The sequence below is a fragment of the Maniola jurtina genome, chromosome 3 (assembly GCF_905333055.1).
Source record: "Maniola jurtina chromosome 3, ilManJurt1.1, whole genome shotgun sequence".
Classification (NCBI taxonomy): domain Eukaryota; kingdom Metazoa; phylum Arthropoda; class Insecta; order Lepidoptera; family Nymphalidae; genus Maniola; species Maniola jurtina.
In genome coordinates this window covers 8,563,269-8,579,178 of record NC_060031.1, presented here as the reverse complement: position 1 = coordinate 8,579,178, position 15,910 = coordinate 8,563,269, and the positions used below count along the sequence as shown (strand labels likewise).

Below are 15,910 nucleotides of genomic sequence, written 5' to 3'. Positions count from 1 at the left end.
TGAAAGTTATCAGCTCTTTTCTAGTTACTGTAACCTTCACTTGTCGGGGGTGTAATAAATTTTTAATTTACACTAATTGTTATTAAGTTAAAAAGCACATTTAAGCATCTCCCATTTACCAAGTTAAAAATATAGAGTCAAAAATAAAAACCTAAATAGTTTTCGTTTAAACTTCAGACGTTAAATTTCGGGAATGTTCATAAATCAAGCCCCAAACGCACCTAAATATAATAATCCAGTTTTACTGCAGCGAACTTCCAAGAAGAAAAGTAATTTTATTCTCTAAAAGAAATAAAGAATTTAAATTGAAGATTATAATTATGGGCCTTTTGTGGTGAGGCTATAAAAGTACTTACCAACTCAAGATCATAATTACATATATCCAAATGTTACTGTAAAAGCTGTAACTACGGTAAATCCTAGACTTTTCCAGTAAAAGCAAAGCTTTAGCAAGCGAAAGTTAATTTCGCACTTTTTAACCCCTGACCCAAAAAGAGGGGTCTTATAATTTTGACGTGTGTATCTGTGTATCTGTCTATGGCATCGTAGCTCCTAAGCTAATGAACCGATTTTAATTTAGTTTTTTTAGTTTGAAAGGTGGCTTGATCGAGAGTGTTCTTAGCTATACCTAATCCAAGAAAATCGGTTCAGCCGTTTGAAAGTTATCATCTCTTTTCTAGTTACTGTAAACCTTCACTTGATGGGGGTGTTATAAATTTTTAATTTACACATACTACTAGTATAATTCACTGGGTAGATAAAATATTCAGACACGCAAAAGTGAATAAACCAACTGGGCGAAAGCTGGCCACCTACAATTCCATAATCCATATACTAATAATAAATGCAAAAATGTGTCTGTCTGTCTGTCTGCTGGTTTTTCACGGGCCAACAGTTTAGTTTGATGAAATTTGTTACAGAGTTAGTATACATCCTGGGGAAGGACATAGGCTACTTTTATCCCGGAAAATCAAAGAGTTCTTAAATACCCATCCGTTTAACCGATTTATATGGGTTCAGAGGTAGCTTGCACTCTGGAAATTGACATAGGCAGCTTTTTATTCCGGAAAATCTTAGAGTTCCTACCGGATTTTAAAAAACCTAAACCCACGCAGACTAAGTCGCGGACCTCATCTAGTTTAGATACATTTTCTTTTTTTATAAATTTTCTGAACTTCATATCTAAACGAAACTGAACAGCTAAAATAAAAAGCTTATATTATTAATCTTTACTTTCCTTAAAAAACTGCGCCAACCTTTACAATCTGGATCCAAGGGCATTTGCAAGAAATGTAAAAGTTTAACGTGCCCATACTCGATATAAACCGGTCCATCTTTTATTAATATTATGCAATCACTACAGGGTATGGTGAGCAAGGCGAATTTTTTACTGGGGATATGCGTATTTTATCTACGTTTTAAAGTATCTATACCGACACAAGTAGGTACAATGAACTTTTAGAAACATTCAGCCTTCAAAGGAATTTCCAAGTAGACCATGATGTCCTTGCCACCTAGACCGATGTTGTTGTCCGCTACGGTTTGAGGGATAACAAAATGGCGCTTCGGGAAGATCGGGGACACGCGCGAGGGACGGGGGTGGCGGACAGGTCTGGCTTCGGCGCCCGGCCGCATCGCTGCGCCTGGCCCTGAGACTCAGCTCTATTTTTAGCGCTGTGTCACCGTTCGCTTTACGTCCAAACCCTGCTCTTGCAAGCGAATAAACGCATACAAAGTTAGCCGCAAAAGAAACAAAGTTGTAGGTATACGTGGAATGGCAATGCGTTTGCTTCAATTCATTTGTAGAGATATACCGCCTTCTTACAATATTCAGGGGGATATGCCAAGAAGCCTGCGCGATTTCTTTGTTTCGGCTAAATAATTATGCAGGAGAAACAAAAACTTTTGCAGCTTAATTTCCATTTGCCTTTTAAGGCCATGTTCGTAATGTTTGTGAAATACAAAGAAGGTTATTTACAACAATGTGCGTGTTAGTTTGCAGCTATCTCCTCGTAAGTTTATAATAGGTATTATTTTCCACTTTCTAAAGAGTTAGTGACATTAAATAGGTTAATACATGTAACAAGACAGATTTTGTGAGTTCATACCATATATTTTATATTCAGATCACGTTTCCCAGGCTAGGTAACAGTAAGTTATAGTCGTCATGATGTCATTGGCATGCGATAAGTACTGTCCTACAATATGACGTATGTTATGTAAGTAGCGGTATCCTTAAAATACTTTGCCGTTATTTAAGTTGATTTAGTTTCAGTTAGTATAATAGTTACAGCTATCGCTATCGTAGATACTTTATGTGATTTCGATACGTAAAAAGTACGAATTGTATATCCTATATATATGAAGTTTTTATCAGATTAGTCAGAAGCACAAGTTGTAATCTGTGTTAAGTAACAGTATTCATCGTATCGACCACATTAACTTTCAATTATTCGCCAAGAAACTTTCTGATCATGACTCGCATTCGCCTACGCGGCAATATTTTTTGTACATAATATGTCAACAGGTACGTACCTACCTACCTACCTACCTATTTGCAGCAGGCTGGTGCGGCCTACGCAGGCGTCAGCGTCACTGTCGTCGAGGACTCTGCCCACGATGTTCATAACTTACCTATTACTCAATCGATAATATTTTTTGCAATACTTACAGTCCTAAGTATTTGCATCGTTATCATCATCATCATCACCATCAACTGATGGTAGTTCACAGCTGGACACAGGTCTCTTATAAGACCTTCCACACGCCAGGGTCTTGCGCCGCCTGAAAACAGCGGCTCCCTGCGACTTGCTTGATGTCGTCCGTCCACCTAGTGGGTGATCTACCAACGCGCCGCGCTTTCCGGTGCGAGGTCGCCATTCAAGCACCTTGGGACCCGACCGTCTATCTGTTTTTCGAATGATTTGCCCTGCACTTCAGCTTTGCAACCCGCTTAGCTATATCGGTTACTCTGCTTCTCATGCGGTAGTCCTCATATTTTTTGATTTGATCACGTAGTCGTAGAGAAACCTCCAAACATACTCTCTCCATCTTGCAGACTGGTACTTGCATCCTAAGTAGTATACCTTATTGTTAATTTTTTACTTAATTACCCACGACGGAGCGGACACGTAAATGCGCGTTTCGCGTTGGAGGTTCCATGTGTGTATACTTTTTTTTTGTTACTATTACCCTAAAAACTACTATACCGATTTTATTGCGGCTTTTTGCATTGATACGTATCACTTCTGATATGTTTTATAGCTACAAACAACAAGGGGCTGCTGCAATAATGTTATTAATTTTTGTAGCGAAAACTTCTTTATTTTTTTTTCATTTTATCATGTTCAAAAACTTAAACGCTACTGACAGATGGATGTAAAAACTAAACAAATGATTTAATTATTTCATTTATTCTTTAAATGTACAAACGATCTTATAAGCTAGGGAAACGGTAACAGCTATTAATGGTTTTAATTTACAATTTATATGTTTAATTTTTGATACTAAGTACCTACAACAAAAATTTGAAAAAAAAAAAACTGCTGTTATTCCAAATTTTTAAGTTACCACTTCTATCGGCATTCCCCACTGACTGCCAAGTTTTCACTATATTACCATTTTGCTAAATAATTACTACACTGATTTTGATGCGGTTTTTTCATCATCTTAGTGTAGGTTCTTACTCTCTTAAATATTGTTTTAAGGTCCTGGAGATCTTTGGTACCTATTGATAACGCATTAGTAGTGGTTTTGTTTTAATTTTACATGTCCAATTACATCTACTAAACTGATTCTCATGGAATTTTGCACATTATCTTAATTACATATCATGAAAATACAATATAATATAAATTCCGGGTTTTAACTCCTCAATTTAATGCTACATTGATATTGCCCACCTAAACGGTGAGAACGAAGAACCTGCCGATCATGAATAGAATTGGCTACTGGGTATAAACTTTGTCTGTAGTCCAGGTACTAACTCCTGAACCTGATGCTGTGGAAATTATTGTCCTCCTAAGCCGTAAGGACTATCGGTCTGCTGATTGCGTAATATATTGCAGCTACCAGGTACGTATAACTTTTTTCATTACACTCCAGGTTCCAAATCCTGAACCTGATGCTATAGTAGCACTGCAGCACTACTTAGAATTTGATGATGTTATTCAAAAGAAGCTATTATTTCAACTGCGAAACTATTTTTTTTCTTTCCTGAAAATAATTTTTTATCCCTTTTTTACTGAAGGCACTGAATTATACCTATTGTCACATCGGTTATTATTGCCACAGTAAGTTAGTTTCTGGCAAAGATATTAAAGACGGATTTTACGTATGACTTCTAGCAGAGTAAACTAATTCTAGTCAATACCAGTAGCTACGTAGTCTGAGCCTTAGGTCTTTAAGAATAGAACGGTAACTAAACTTGCTAATTATTATTTGCTAATTATTATTAATTAATGGGTCTTATCCGGTAGACTAGGTTTTTATTATACTAGCAAAATCTTCCTCAGATTTTTTCTATACTTCTTTTGCTGTTGACCTTACATTTTTTTACTTGAGTATTTATCATTTAAGAATATATGAATATTAAGTATATATTATAACATCAAAAATTTTGTAAAAATAAACCTCATACTTTATACCTACTCTGGCATAATTATGTTACATTATTACCATTTCACATTTTTTCACGAAGTTAACTAGGAAGGGCAAATTGAAGTTAGTGTTCATTTTAAGTTAAAACTGTTATTATGTTTATGAATAATAATAACCTTATTCCAAATAGGCACTTTTAATTAAATGTTTTACTTAATTACTAAAATAATAAACGACTTTTGTATTTAATTAAGAAGTGATTAATGTGAACATGTAGGTGTGATCATTACACTATATAAGGTTATTTCTACTTTTGCATCATAGTTAAATATTCGTTTTAAGCTAAAGACAATATACCAGTTTCTTATTTAATTCTACACCTCCACAAGTTATGTATGATTCACATAGTCCAATTTTAACGCAAAGGTGGATAACATGACAAAAGTTTATTCCGGGTACGTTTTCTAAAGGCGTTCTCAGTATACAAGACTGCCTTGAAATTTTAATTGTGAAAAACTAAATGCGGCATTTAGCATCATAGCACGTATCAGTTGACGAGTTGCATATTATGTCGTAACTCGGAACGCAGAGAAAGTCCCAACTCGTGTGGCGAAATCACACCCACTACCTGCGCCAAATCTTCGACAAATATCCTCGCTTCTTATATGGAAGCTTAATTTGCAAAAGTTGTTTTGTAGCAGACATTTATTCTACCTTAAGAGCGAAGCTGACATAATGACACTTCTTAATGAAATGAAATTTATTTGCTGCATATGAGTTGATGTTCAAAATAATATTATAACTAAGTATAAGCGACCTTCATATTCTACTTCATAAGCATGCAAATATTTAATACTCATCAGGAATAATCCGTACAAATAATCCTGATGAGATTAATATAGGTAAGTGAATCAATTTTTTTTTTGTAACATGTCTCTTAATTAAATGTCAATCTTAATATTATTTATAATTATAACTGAATCTGAAATGAAATAAAATGATTTGTCGTATAGCCAACGAAAGAGATTTTTTTAGATTAAATTAAATTAAATTTCATTTCAAAATCCAACACGTTCGGAGGAAGAGCAGGCGCTAGACGGTCGGTTTTAAGTATTTTCCGACACAGACAAATTTTAATTAAGTACCATAAAATATTTAAGGTCGAATACCGGAAAAGTTAATTGTGCAATCATATTTTTATTTTATTTTAATTAACAATATTATTAAAGACTAGCCGATGCCCGCGAATTCGCCCGCGTGGATTTAGGTTTTTTGAAATCCCGTGGGAACTCTTTGATTTTCCGGGATAAAAAGTAGCCTATGTGCTAATCCAGGATATTATCTATCTCCATTCCAAATTTCAGCCAAATCCGTCCAGTAGTTTTTGCGTGAAGGAGTAACAAACATACACATACACACACACACACACACATACAAACTTTCGCCTTTATAATATTAGTGTGATTGTTTTGTTTTTAAAATATCAATTAATGTATGGTCATACCATAATAATTACGGTATAATGCATATAAAATGAGATCTCACTCACCATTTTAATTTAATTTATCAACTTATTTTAAAGGTGCCTGTACTTTTGACATGAAAATTGACCTATAGAGTTACAAGTGTAAATTAAAAAATTATAACACCCTCCACAGTAACTAGAAAAGAGCTAATAACTTTGAAACAGCTGAACCGATTGTCTTGGATAATAGCTAAGAACACTCTCGATCAAGCCACCTTTCAAACAAAAAAAAAAACTAAATTAAAGTCGGTTCATTAGTTTAGGAGCTACGAAACCACAGACAGATACACAGATACACACGTCAAACTTATAACACCCCTCTTTTTGGGTCGGGGGTTAAAAATGGTGAGTGAGTTCTCATTTTGTACGGACTATACGAATAATGAAACGTCATGCCAACGCCGCCCGTTGCACGTCACACGTGTACGCTAACAACATTATTGACCAATTTACTTATTGCTGTTTTTTAGATATTTTAGGACACTCAATGTTTTAAAGCGGCTAAAACGCGTCAAGTATCGAATTCTGACTAAGCAGATATTTTTACTTGAATTAAAATTTAATAGTGTTGTAAATTCCGCACTTTAAAGCCTTTTCACATGTTTCGCTTGTTTGATACTCGTACGTCCCAACATTTTTGGGGTAACTTCTTATAGGGCAATGGCTTTTGGACGTAGGTAGATACCTACCAGATAAGCAAACAAATTACGATGCTATGTAAGTTCCGTGTTTATGAACGCGACCATGATTTGTGTTATATTACGAGTTTAAGTTACTGTTACGTGAAAACTTATATTATGAGTTCCAACCTTGTGCGATGGCGGGACGCGATTACGATGGCAAGCCGACCGTGACACTGGCGCAGGTCATGATAATGACGACTTCATCCGTTCCTGCACGAAGCCTTACAGCCAGAGCAAACTATCTCACACTTTGAATCCTTCAAATACTGTTAAACATTTGAACAAAGTTAAGTTCGATAACTAAAAGCGAACTGTTACCCCTAAAATTACCACCATGGGTGATTTTTCATATAATAAATTATGTATGACTAGATGATGTCCACGACTCCGTCCGCATGGATTTAGGTTTTTTTAAAATCCCGTGGGAACTCTTTGCTTTTCCGGGATAAAAAGTAGCCTGTGTCCGTCCCCGGTATGTAGATAAGCAAACTAACAGCAAGCAAAACAAATAGATAAGATAACCGCTGAACCAATTTTAATGAAAGGTACAGACCTTTCATTAAAATTGGTTCAGCGGTTGTGCCGTGAAAACGTAGCAGACAGACAGACAGACACATTCTCGCATTGATTCCACGCAACTTTGTCGCTAAGAAATTCATCAATTGTATAATAGTCTCGACTAAATGTGTATTTACATATTATATGAAATACACAATTCCGTTACAGTCTAAAAATAGTACTGCACCTGCTAGAAAGGTTTTGTTTTTAAGAGTACGTAGAGGTACCTAGTCACAGTAGGAGTAGGCCCTCTGAGTGTCGGTACCTCGGGACCGTTATCTGGTCACCGCTACGCAAGCGCCGTATGCCGCGCTTCGTGCCGCCACGGAAAATGACTTCGACGTTCTAACAATTGAGATATCGAAATGGGAACACCACTTGTATGTGAACATGAAAACAACTACTTATTATTACTTACTAACGTAAGTATTATTACTATTCCACCAGGTTACCGATCTAGGTTCTATTCTATGCGTTTATCAAACATAACATTCTAATAATATTTAAGTAGGTATGTCTTGCGTCTTCGTTCGCATGGATTTAATTTTGTATAAAACCCCGTGGGAACTCTTTGATTTTCCGGGATGAAAAGTAGCCAGTGGCGCCGATTCTGTTGTCTGTCTCCTAAATAAATGTAGAGTAGTCATAGTCATAGTCATAATAATCAATTTTGTCTTCAATCTTCATGAATTTTCCATTCAACGTGACCACAGTTCACTACCGCGACGTGGCGATTCGGCAATACACCTGAAAGAAGAAAAAGAAATATGAATTTCTTATTCGAACTTGGATTGACACACTGGCCGTGTGTCTTGATAAAGTAATTTAAACAAAACTCCGCAATAAACAGTTAAAAAATTGTCTAATTTGTTTTTTATATCCAATAATTGTGTACTAAGCGTAATTATGCAAGTGTGAAATAATCTCCAAACTAAACATGTTAAGTTGGTTATGTTCTCTAATCTATACTAATACTAATACTAATACTAATACTAATAATAAATAAAATTGTAGTGTCTGTCTGTTTGAACGGGCTAATCTTCGGAATGGCTGAACGTATTTTGACGGGACTTTCACACACAAGTAGAAGATTAACCAAGGAGTAACATAGGCTACTTTTTAATCGACTTAAAAAAATGGAGGAGTTGTGTTTTTCTACCTATGTACACTGATATCTTCGAGATTTCTGAACTGATTTGCGTAATTTTTTTAATCGATAGAGGAACTTTGCGACATTGTTCCATAAAAAATTTGAATTCCAACTCCTCAATCCTGATGCTGCAGGGGATCTGACCAATCCACGCGGGCGAAGCTGCGGGCATCATCTAGTATTAATATATAAACCACTAGGCTATCACCGCCAATACGACGACGAATAGGACTATGTGGCTGAAGCAGGATATTGTTACTGCGAGTGCTGGCGCCATAATTTATGATATCAGGTTTTAAGCTTCAACAAATGAACTACTTAACGTGGCAAATTCAATAATAATAAAATATATTTTCTCATGATTATAACGGTATACCAATAGAAACTATATTTCTACCATCTTGTCGTTCTGCTTCTAAGACATGAAACATCCTGGAAAGACCGGTCTCCGGGCATTTATCGGGTTCAGTGCCATTATTTAGCGATCAAAATATACCGGTTCGGAATCGTATGTGACGGTCGAAGTCATAACATTATAATATTATGTTATGTAGGTGTTGTACCTATTATGTTGTATTATATAATAACGTTAATACATTATATTATATTGGAATACTCAAAGTCTCAAACGACATTAACAATGAAGATGTTTGCCTATAGGTAATATCTCCATGTATACAAATATAGAGCATCCTGAACATTTAAATGTCTTGACTCTGGTGATTTTTTTTTGCAATTTCAGGCTTTTTTATATATCTAAATACTACTTAAATCAGTATTTCCTTTAATACTAGGTAAGCTAATAACATATTTTAGTACCTATATAAAAGTAAAGAACATTATAATATGACCTACTTAAGCATATAATTTGTAGTTTAGATTCTATGTGAACTTGTAAATCTAGATTTCCTATTATTGATGACGAATAGCTTAGTATTCCTGATCTGGACAATTAAGATGGGGACGGCCGATTTTCCTAATACAATTACTCTAAGCTTCAAACTTGCGCATCTACGTCTAATCTGATAAATATTTTTATTGTGATAAAGCATATTAACTTGAATGGCAAAATAAAGTACCTATCTATCTAATCTTCTGTTCATTATTCACAGATTGTCGTAATTAAAATGATTAAATATTAATTATTATGTTTTAATTTAGGTTTAAGTTTATTTTATAGATTCATTTTGATTATAATATCATTTTAAGCACTCATGTAATAAAATATTTCTAAATGATAACCAAAAAAATAAAAATAAAATTATTAGTATTATTCTGTTATATATTGTAATGAATTGTGTTTGTGTGAGTTTAATTATATATTGTAATGATTAAAATTAATTATTTTAAAGAAAACCGTCAAAACAAGTTTAATAATTACAGTGAAAGTAATATTGCTTACATATTTTAAGCCGATACGCGAAAGTCGAGAGCGCGTTGATGTCTAATGTATGGAACACCGGGAACGCATGCAATATAGCACGGAGTAACAGATAAAAGGCGCACAATGCAATGTTATAACTGGCCCGGATTACCTCAATATAATATAGGACGGCTTTTGCACTTTTATTACGGCGAGTTTCCTACGGTTATATTTATCTTAATTACACTTACAATAATTGTAACATTTACAATTTCACGTGCTACCATTACCATACTCGAATAAATCTTGTGGTTAGATAGTGGTTAGCTCCTAAATTAATTTAAAAAATTAAAAAATTTGATTTTAATGCTGTTCCCAATTTGAATAGAGTTTATCAACAACAGCTATTTGTTTCAAACAAATGTAATATCTAGGTACCTTTTGTTACTGACATGAAGTAAGTTGTACTTTTACAATAAATTCAAATCTAACATACCTATATAAAAATTAAAAATGTAAGGTATATCAGATTTTGAAGCCAGTTAAGTGGAATTGTAGAGTTCCGTACCCGAAGGGTGCCAAAGAGAGCCTATTATTAAGCTTCCGCTGTCCGTCCGTCTGTCTGTTGGCGGGCTTTATCTCATGAACCGTAAATACTCGTAGGTAGAGTTGAAATTTTCACAGGATGTGTAATTCTTATTGCCAACTATGACATCAAATAAAAATGGTGAATTCCAAAACGGCCGCCACGCAAATCTATAGTAATAAATTAAATTGGAGTGTCCGTCTGTAATTTCGAAATATAACAAAAAAAAAACCAACTTACAGAAGAAAATAGCAAAAAAATATATTTTTGAATACTGTCAATACCTACCAGTGTGGGCGCGACTGCAATGTAAAAATACTAACCTAATTTATGTGAGTAATGTTATAAATATATTATTAAAAAAAACATTTATAATACTGTGTGGTATCTGATAACCACCAAATAATCATTAGGTAGGTATGGATAGTCAGATTGTGTTTGATCGCTGCATTATATTACAGTTTCAATGGACCTTTGGAACTGGTAATTGGTGATGGGAAAAACGAATGCGCTTAGGGTTAGTTCATATTGAGGTAAAAGTAGAAACATTAACTTTGCTTTTTTTATGTTTGAATTAAAGATATAAGTTTTTAATTTTATAAAACTATACTAGATTGTGTGTTCATTTGTTCATCATCATTAACATCATCAGCCGATAGACGTCCACTACTAGAGATACGTCTCTTGTAAAGACTTCCACACGCCACGGTGTTGGTCTGGCAACCTAGTGGAAAGTCTTCCAACGCTGCGCTTTCCGCGGTGAGCTCGCCATTCTAGCACCTTGAGATCCAACGTCTATCGGTTTTCCGAACTATGTGCACTGCCTATTGCCACTTCAGCTTCGCATACCACTGAGCTACGTCAGTTACTCTTGTTTCTGTTATGAATTTCCTCATTTCTGATTTGATAACGTAAAGAAACTTATCATAGCCCGCTGCGTGACTGAGCTTGCGTTAATTAAAAATTATGCGCGTTATCCACTTTGACAGAGGGGCCAAAACGTGTCCCGTTTTTTGAATGGGCTACGCTAAAAAACTCGCTTTGTCATCCATTCATTTAGCTTCACTTACTCGACCTGTGTTTCGCTACGGGTGTCAGCAGCTCGCTTCGCTCGTCATTTCCTCTCCATTTGGCCTCTATGCTTGCTTAATTCAGGAGTTTACGAGTTTCTGGCTTCGCGCTTTGTAGAAATGTTAGGGTAAGATAAACAAGACTAGTTTTAGGCCACATTCAACCGAGGTGTCCCTGTAGGTCGAGTCTCCGAGACGGACGGGATGCCATTTGATTTTCACCGTTATCACCGTCACGGGAATACGGCCAATGTCAACGGGTTTAAAACCGGTGAGAGTGATAGGGTCAAAAAGAAAAAGTTACGTATTTTTTAAATAATTCAATTTGATTCAAGGCTATGTTCCGCAGACCGCAATTTTGTCTTCTCTACTTTTACTCTTTTAAGAATTGAACGTGTACACTACGTTGAAATATGACGGTGTAGATTTGGCTTTACTTGGTTCAATTGCATCATTGCGCAGCGAGGACGCTAATAGACGCACAGTAGGTACTAGGTACCTTGGTACCTAGCGATAAAATCTTTTTATTTTCAGTTTTATTTGAAAGATCGTACCTAATTGTTCATAGACATTAATTATACTTACTTATAATATGTGTTAGTTTGTTTGTTGAGCAGTTCTGAATCGGCAAGTACACACCTAAATGTCGTTGACCCTCAACAGATTTAAATAGACCCATAATGCAGTTTATGAGTTCGAAGGCTCGTCAGTAGAATTTTTCTTTACCTCAATTGGAGGAAAAGAAGAGAGTAGTATCAAAAGTCCTTTGAAATAAACAACCACAAAAAAAATCTGTCTCTCGTTCACCGCTTAGGTAACCAGCCGGTTTGACTTTGGCTTTTATCACCCTTGCAGTTTTATTAACTGGTAGAGTCCGGGCACGCAAAAGCTGGCCAGTGAGAGCCTCGGCAGCCGAGGGGCGAGGGGGCCGGGGCGAGTGCGCGCGCGCAGCAGCCTTCCGCACCGCCTCGCCACCAGTCCCACTCCGACCATTTCGCTGGTCGTGCGTGCCAATCGAACTGCGTCGCTACGTTCCGTTCTCCGAGTGTCAGTTTGCTCCACCTTTGGAGTGCTATAGGTGCAGTGTTGTGATAGTGTGTTTTTAGTCATACAGACGGATAGTGTATCACTACAAAGTAGCACTGTCAACGGGACGCGGGTTCTTTCACGGAGTTACCTAACGGCTGTTCGCCTTGCGAGGGAAGGCGGATCGCTTGCACCGGGAGGAATGAGCCCCGCACATTACTGCTCCCACACTCACCGATGATCTCAAGGTTGGCATCCATACTCGCCCGGCCGTGTCGCAACCCCTCGACCGCTCGCAATCTCTTAAACTCTCCATTCAGCTTTCATTACAATAAAATTTGTTCCAAACCAACACTATGGTACATTCACTTCATAAATATTAACGACGCGCTCAACTAACATTTTTACGTTTACTTACTTTTTGAATTCTTATTGGAATACATTTGGACTCTCAGTACTTACCTACTTCTTGCTTGCGATAATAAGTAGGTACTTTTCCAATTGGTTAGTAACTAATTTATTCAAGACTAGCATATTCAATGACGATATGGCTCTATCATATTATAACGGACTATTTTATCTATAAAATAACGTAAAGAACTCTTTAGTAGATAAAACTATTGATTTACCTAAATACAAGTGGTCGATAGCAGTAATAGTAGTAGACAATTCAATTGTCACAGCTTTCATTATGGAAGCTGTAAGTAAAACGATTTAAACACGAATTGCATAAGAAAGCGCTTTGAAAGTTATTGCAGTAGGTAATTGGCCCACGCTTAAGTTTATATAAAGGTGTTACAAAACGATGGTCAGTTTCACTAGATGGCGTTCGAGGTCCACTTATGTAAACTGGACCTGCTCCTTCATCTCCATATAAAGGCAGACCGATTTTCTTAGCGGCATCCGCAGACACATACTAAAGAATCATGATGTAATCAAATTATTTTAATGATTCTCTGTACTAAGTCGATACCTAGTAGTAAGATCATTTAGCTATTTAAGATTAGGAATTCATTTATTGTTGATTAATAGTTTTTAGTACTCTTTTGTTTATTTAGTAGATAAAAAGATGTCACGACACTGCTAAATGCCTCACCTCCAGAAATAAAAACTACTAAAATATACATAATCAACACATAATATACATGAATAAATACTAAATAGATATAACTCGTTTATATATCATGGCAATCAAGCAGCATTTAAAACAAGTGTGTTGTATTTTTAAACTGATCGCATATTAGGACGACCCCAGGCGGCGCGGCATATTTCCAAACTACTAAACATGCGGATGGCATCATTAGGTATGCGTCGAAGGCGTAGGATGTGCCAAAGAAAAGCATAGTTATATTCGGTTCGTGCAGACTGCAGAGTGTATTGATGGCGCCATTCGCATTTCCACTGCACAGAAAATACGTTACTTGCGTCGGGTGCTTTTTAGAGTTCGTTATCTCTAAAATGAGGCCTTATAGAATTATTTCGTTGCCTGGCTGTCTGTCAATACCCGACATGGGAACAGAAATTTATAGGATACCTACTTCCCGTTGACCTAGAATCATGAATTTGGCAGGTAGCAATGTGTTATAGCACAAGTAAAGGGAAAACTCGAAAACCGTGAATTCGTAGTTATATCACAAAAAAAATAATTACAAAGTATTTATTAGTAATTAAAAAAATTAAAATGTCAGTAATTTGCGATAAAAAAACCGCTGTTAGCAGCAAGGTGTTACCTAATTAGTACCTAGTTCTTTAAGATTCACTCAGTTCAACGAGTTGCTCTGCCCGCATGCATACCTAAACGTAGGTACCTACCTAGGTAGTTAGTATTGCAAACAAAAATAGAAGTTACTAAGTATTTTCGATTAGCCACATGCCCTTGGCAAATATGACTTAATAAATCAAATTGGTAGGTAGATACCTGTAGATATACCCATATCGTCAATTAGTAGGCAAAACATACAAATAAAATATTACACAGAGTGTCTACCTGTTTAGTCGTCTTAATATACCTACTTACGTTGTATATTTTAATTATTGTATTATATTTTTACCGGTTGTGCTGTACTTTTTGCTCGGCGCTAACGCTACGCGCGTTGCACTTCAGTAACTAGGTAGGTTCTTAAGTTAGGTTAAAAGCGTATATACGAAAAAAGGAAGCGAATTTGGTAGTCAAAAGCTTTATCTAACCAGATTACTATTAACGTGAGGTAAAGTTTAAATAAATATTAGAAAATGTTAGTAAGTATGAAAGCTTGGATGGGCGCTACGGGCGTGGGAGAATATCTAAGCATCTCGTAGAGCGTAAAATTAATAATAACCCATTACAGTAACGAGTTATTTTTTTTCTTTTATTTCATATTAGGGATTCTCTACCTTTATAAGTACCTATTCAATGTAACGACTATACTCACGTATTTCGTCAATGTAAGCCCGAGTAGTTTCGAACCCATCCGGGTTCCTTTTCTATAGGGGCTCAGCTCGCTGCGCGTCGCGGAGACTCAACCAAACCAAATGGAACTCAACAAAGTCTCTATGAACTTAGTATCGTGGCAACTTCTGGCCTGTCTTCGGTATCTGGCAGGGGGATGCCACGGGGGTGTCTTGCAATGGACGGTGTGATTTCTAATATTACTCAGAAGAAAATATATAAAAAAAGACTATACTTTGACGAAAGATTTTATACATCTCTGTTACCAGTTATCTGCCAAATCCACCATGATCCAAACTTCATAGTCGGTAATCGTTCCTTCTTGTGTTGGGGGAGACAATGCGGAGAGGAACTTTCAGCTTTTATGAACTAATGAAGGTCTGGTCCCCACAGGCTCTTTCTCAAGGCATTTGACAAACATGCACCCGCTACGGTTCCTCGCGTCTTAGTTGCTTCAGCATTTTGTAAACGGGGTTTGAATCGTCATTAACAGGACTCTCTCCGTCACTCGTTTCCACTCGTTTCATACAATCGTAGTTCCAATTTCATTTGAATATTAAGCAAGCAAAGTCCATGAAATTTTGCAGACATATTCTAGAAACTAATATCTGTGTCTGTGGTGTTTTAGATTTTTCTAAAAATATGTAGTTTTAAAATTACAGGGGCTCCAAGATTTGTATGAAAATTTTAAGACCGCGTAACTTTGAAACCGAATATTTTAACAGAAATCTGGAAAACCACAGACATAGATATTAGTTTCTAGAATATGTCTGCAAAATTTCATGGACTTAGGTTGCTTGATATTCAAATGAAATTGGAACTACGATTGTATGAAACGAGTGGAAACGAGTGACGGAGAGAGCCCTCTTAAGTTTTATGACATATTATTGTCAAAAGATGAGGCATTTTATAATTTGCCTTC

The 15,910-nt window shown here is 36.1% G+C and overlaps 1 protein-coding gene across 9 annotated transcripts in view; it reads left to right on the top strand.

Annotated features, from left to right (window-relative positions):
- Positions 1-12,524: 12,524 nt before the first annotated feature.
- Positions 12,525-15,910, top strand: part of LOC123880900 — a 114,959-nt gene continuing 111,573 nt past the window's right edge. For all 9 annotated transcript variants that reach the window (XM_045929287.1, XM_045929285.1, XM_045929291.1 and 6 more), the window contains exon 1: positions 12,525-12,808. The gene's annotated coding sequence lies outside the window, so the exon portion shown is untranslated. The remainder of the gene's footprint in view (positions 12,809-15,910) is intronic.